Below are 6,081 nucleotides of genomic sequence, written 5' to 3'. Positions count from 1 at the left end.
AAACTGAATGAGCCTTCAGAAAGCTCAGACAATGATGGAAATCATCAGTAAAACACCAAACACATTTTAAAGAGAAATCATTACTAAAAACACCAAATAAATCCATTTGTAGGCGATGATTCAAACTTGGAATGAATTTGGTGACTCCAACACACAGGTTAGTATACATGTTAATACATGTGGTATTTTAGATCTCCCAGTAGATCACTTGATACTTGCAGCATCAGATATCACATACTGGAAATACATCTCAAGAAATTCCCTTGATACTTCAAGTTATGGTAAAAACAATGGCCCAAAAGAAAACATAAGTACTAGAAATAGGGATGAAACACAAATTCAGACAGCATGTAAGAATAGCGGATATACACTCGGTTCACACCTGCGATTGCTTTTCCATTCTTCGGGTCCGCTTGGGGGGAAAAAAAAAATAAAAATAAAGTTAAAATATAACTTTTTTTTTTATAAAAAGTCAAGGAGAAAAAACAAAAATGTGACTGTAGTAGGGGCAAGTGCAAAAAAACATCAGTAAAGATGCAAATAGTTAAAGGAGTTGTCCGGTGTAGAATGATACTTTTACAAGTAACACCCATTCTAACGTCTAACTAAACCCTCGTTCACATCCGCGTTTGGTAATCCGTTTGGGGAGTCCACATAGGAACCCTACAAATGGACTACCAAACGCAATTGCAAGCGCTGTGCAGTAAAAGCACACGGACCCCATAGACTATAATGATTGTGAAGTACTTTCCTCTCCGTATGTTCCCTGCGGAGATCTCGCAGTAAGCACATGGACCCCATTATAGTCTATGGGGATCTATGTGCTTTTACTGCACAGCACTTGCAATTGCATTTGGTATTCCATTCGGGGGGGGTCCCCATGCGGACTCCCCGAACGGATTACTAAACGCAGATGTGAACCAGTTACGTTACAAAAACAATGTAAATTTACCTAGATCGCCAAGGTGGTCATGTGAACGCCCCAAACATATTTTCAGATTTTCCAGTAATGTTCTGTTTCCCCGTTTCTGGAAACAGAACGTCACTAATACTAACTTGCCCCGCCACGCCATCATACTTACCTGTCTTCCTGTCCAGATCTTCTGAGCACGGAATATCACTTCCTTTTGGGGGCTGGCTTCTCCTCTTCTTCTTGACGTCAGCTGGCCTCCCATGCCTGTGCAATAGAGCCGAAGTGCTGGTATACCATTACTCCGTCTCTATTGTATAGGCAGATGTCTAGAGGAGGAGGAGGAGCCAGCCCCGCAGAAGGAAGTGATCTCCTGTACCCAGAAGATCTGGACAGACTTAGTTCGGAATGGCTTGTAGTGTGGGCTAGTTAGAGAAACAGGAGGGGATGTGAGGGAGTGAGAGGGGATGTAGTGTGAGTCAGCTCTGACTGAAGAGCAATGCATCATGGTAGTTGTAGAATAAAAGAACAGGAAGCTACATCATGTAAACAAATGCAGAAAATGCCAGGGACTCCCAGAGAAAGCCAGAAATTACTCCAAAGACTGCTAGAGGTATTTGGGTGCATTTATTAACCCATTAATAGCTCTAACAGACATTTAAAAAAGCAAAAAAAATTTTTGACTAGAAATCCCCTTTAATAAAGGAAATCTATCATTTCTGATACAGAATTTGCTCTGTTATGCAAAGGGTAAAAATCAGCTCCAACCAGTTCATAAAACTGATGCATTTGAGAATATTAAAAAAAATTTTTGTTTTTTTTTAACAAATATACCTGAAGATCCCTTGCAGTCAACGGTAGTGTGGGTTAGTGTGTTATCCTGTTTTTTCCCAGATAGCACAGTGACCCATTCATTTCTGTCAGTCCACACACACAACCATGAATTTTATGGTCCTTTGTGCAGGCTGACTGTCCAGGCCACAAAACTCAGGCAGGTCCTATTCCTGTCCGGTTTTATAGTCTTGCTTCTGTGGCTCAAATTCCCTGAATGAATGGAGCCCCAGAAGCATGGCTGTTGCACAATGTCATCCGTGTGCTGCTCGTGCTTTTCAGTCATGGCCGGCGGCTAGCACACAGCTGTTTACAACCAGCACTTTTGCAGAAATGCAGCACTTTTCCTGCTGTGGAAACACAATGGGGAAAAAAAATGCTGCGTTTTCCAGCATCAGCAAAGTGAATAAGATTCTGGCTAATCCCATCCACACACTGCGGGGGGAAAAACACAAGGAAGAAAAAGTGCAGGGAAAAACACAGCAAAAACTGCAATGAGAAATGTGATGCATTTCTCTATGTTTTTTCTGCAGCATTTTTTAGCTGCATGCTGCAATGTGGGACCTTAGCGTAAAGCAAATATTTTTTGAAATAGAAAAACAAAGGTACAGCTGCAAAGGCATCTTGTCAGTTGAAAACCAATTTCCCACGACCAAACCATTTGGGTCAAACAACTAATGAAGATTAAACACAGACAGATTATCATTATCATACTACACTTAAGGGTATGTTCACACTGCAGAAATAGAAGAGGAATTCCTCTTCATTTTCTGACACTGGTATTTTTGTGCGCGGTCTAGCCGTGACAGGATGCCAATGCAGTACATCAGCATTCCGTCGTGGCAGCCCGCTCCTGATTAGGCCCAGATGAATGGGCCTAATCAGGAGGAAATCTCGAGCCGTGAACCCGCGGGTGGAATCCGCTGCAGGATCGAGCAGGAAACTTCTTTTTTCTTGATTCCTGCTGCACACAGAGTTTTTTTTATATTGGAAGAAGGCGTCTTATCACCGAAACATGCGTAGGGGAGGGGAAGGTTCAATGCGGTGAGGCTCTGACTGACTTTGTCACCTGCATCTGACTACTAATATCATGGGTATGTTACATTATACTGTCTAAACATTATATATGATCATTTTGCCAAATGCCATTCACTACATAGGGCTCGTTCACATCTGCGCCCAGGTGTCCGTACTTGAGGTTTCCGTTTCCTGCCTAAAACAGAGGCAAGAGACGGAAACCTGCAGGAGTCTCTCTCACCCATTCATTTGAATGGGTGAAAGAGATGTCCGGCCGTGCATGGTGGTGAGCGTTTTGCGCTCTCCGCCGCGAAACCGGGTTTTGTAATCCGGACACAGAGTCGGACATGCAGTACTCTGTGTCCGGATAAAAAAATCCGGTTTCGCGGCGGAGAGCCTAAAATGCTCACCGCCGCGCACGGCCGGACCCGGTCTGTGGTTTCCGTCTTCTGGCATGCAGAAGACGGAAACCATAGAACGGAGACCGTGAACGCAGGTGTGAACCTAGCGATAGATTTAATGTATTTGCCTTATACCTTGAACTGATGTAGGTGGGCTATCTTGGAACAACCGCAATACAATACTTTTTACATGCTTATATAAGATCATACCATTGTAAATGATCCTTTACTGAATTTTTATATGGATATCAGCATTACCTTGCAAGGTGTGCAATGTTGTTCGTAACATTGATATTGGTCACATTTTATTTCAGTATATTATTCTGTTGTTGACCTGCCGAACCTTGCTTTTGGACCTTTGTCTATTGGTAGTTATTTCCTTCATAGTTTGTATGTTGTTATTCAATAAACTTTGTAATTTTACATTACTCCATTTATCTCAAATGTAAAGCACCATGGAATTAATGGTGCTATATAAATAAACGATAATAATAATAATATGAGTGTCTTCCTTCCCAACCTTCCGTTTCCCTGCTGTTTATATAAATTTGGTGTTGAGACATGTCCTAGATAGATTGAACCATTACTGAGGATATATATTGTTTGTTATATCACAATGCTCCTCTTATGATACCATGTTTGTGTTTCTTTCCATAAAAGAATTATCATTTTGAGTCCAAAAGTGTGTACCAAAAATTAATGTACAAAGTGAATATTGAAATATACCATTTCAGATCCCAATATGTTGTGCCCACTCTTTGTCATCAGAGATACACACTTCTAAAACTTACAGGTACAAAAAGTTATAACCCTGGTACAAAAAGTATATGTGGGATTTAACTGCTGATTGGGCACACAGCTCGGCTCAGAAGTGAAGGAAGCTCATAGCAAGCAGTATCGTATCTACCGAGGTAGCAGGGATAGCGGCTGTCACAGGGCCCGGGACATTAGGGGCCCGGCGACAGCCGCTACCCCTGCAGGGGGGGGCAAACTGGGCAATTGCCCAGGGGCCCCATACTTTCCCTAACATAAGAAGAAGATCAGCAGCAGAGAAATCATCTGCATATACAGGGGCTGCCAGAGTGTGAGTGGAGAAGTCGATGTGGCTGCTCTCTTCACTGCGGGGCAGAGCTGCACAGAAGTTTCCTCCATGTCCTGGGCACCCTACCATTCTGCCAAATGTAAGTATATTTTTGGGTAAAATATGTATAGATGTGTATATATGTTAACATTATGTGTCTTATATACTGTGTGAGTCCTATATGTGTGTAGATAGGTGTGTGTATATGTTGTATATGAATGTATGTGTGTGAAAAGATGTGTATATGTGTAGGTATATACAGCATATCAATGTCTGTCTATCTATCTATCTATCTATCTGTTTTTGCTTCTATACATGTCTACCATTATACATACTAGAATTGTATTTTATAATGTGATGCTTAGGCCTGGTTCACATCTGCATTCAGGTTTCCGATCAGGGAGTCAGCTTGGGACCCCCAAAACAGAAACCTATACGCATTAAAAAGCGGTAACCTTCAGGAGACCAATGGGACACACAAAAACACTATTATTATACTCGGGGGTCTTTTCAGAACCCTGGGTATAATGATCGGAGGCCCAGGAGAGGTAAGTGAACATAACAAACACTGTTACTTACCTCTCCACGGTCCGTACAGGCATCGGGCCTAGTTGTCTGGCCCCCCTGACGTCACTTGACCAGGACCTGCGTACTGGGTCATGTGACGTCCGTACGTCATTAAAGATGGCCGACACCACCGAAGACTGCAGCGGAGCCGGAGATAGGTAAGTAACAGTGTTTACTTACCCCCCTGGGTCTCCGATTATTATACTATGGGATCAGGGGGGGGGGGGGGAACCCATGTCAAAAGTTCGCTATGGAGCCCCGCCATTCCTAGTTACGCCACCGATAGCGAGTGACCCCATTTGGAAACAGTACCCCTGACAGGATTATCAAGGGGCCTACTGAGCATTAGTATATACATGAATGCACATCACTTGGTGAAAAGTGAATATATAAGCTGTGTGGAGTACATTGGGAATACCAAATTCCATATTATTTTGCCAGTGGCTTCTATGATTGGGAGTTACTTCTGTTGTCTTTTCCCTCTTGAGCTCTAAATCTGTGGTGTACCCTGATATACACCCACACAATTGTCCTAAAGATTTGGTGTGGTTTTTTTGTTCTTGTATTGTACAAGCTATAATTTTTTTTATTTTTCTGTTAGTGTTTCCATATAGGTATAATAGGGACAGGAAGTCCTCAGAGGAAAACTGCAGACTTTCTGTGAAAAGTGCTGCAGAAAAAAACATGATGTGTTTCTGCCTCGGTCTTTTTCTCTGCGGCCTGCTACGTGGGGCCTCAGCCTCTTTTTCCATTTTTTTCTTACGCTAGGTTCACACCTGTGTTCAGGGTCTCCGTTCTATGGTTTCCGTCTTCTGCATGCCAGAAGACGGAAACCATAGACCGGGTCCGGCCGTGACCGGCGGTGAGCGTTTTAGGCTCTCCGCCGCGAAACCGGATTTTTTAATCCGGACACAGAGTACTGCATGTCCGACTCTGTGTCCGGATTATAAAACCCGGTTTCGCGGCGGAGAGCGCAAAATGCTCACTGCCGCTCACGGCTGGACAGCTTTCTCACCCATTCAAATGAATGGGTGAGAAAGACTCCTGCAGGTTTCCGTCTCCTGCCTCTGTTTTAGGCAGGAAACGGAAACCTCAAGTACGGAGTGCCGGCGCAGATGTGAACGAGCCCTTAGTGGTATTTTACAGTTTGTTAGGGCTGTGGGAATGCCAAACGTGTGCTGATGTATACTGTGTTTTGTGTTTTTCCATAACTTATAGGAAAAGGGGCATCTTATTTTAAATTTTTTTAATACTTTTTAAACTTTTCTTTCATA

The sequence above is a fragment of the Leptodactylus fuscus genome, chromosome 2 (genome assembly GCF_031893055.1).
Source record: "Leptodactylus fuscus isolate aLepFus1 chromosome 2, aLepFus1.hap2, whole genome shotgun sequence".
In the NCBI taxonomy this organism is placed as follows: Eukaryota; Metazoa; Chordata; class Amphibia; order Anura; family Leptodactylidae; genus Leptodactylus; species Leptodactylus fuscus.
Note: the sequence above shows the minus strand (reverse complement) of the source record.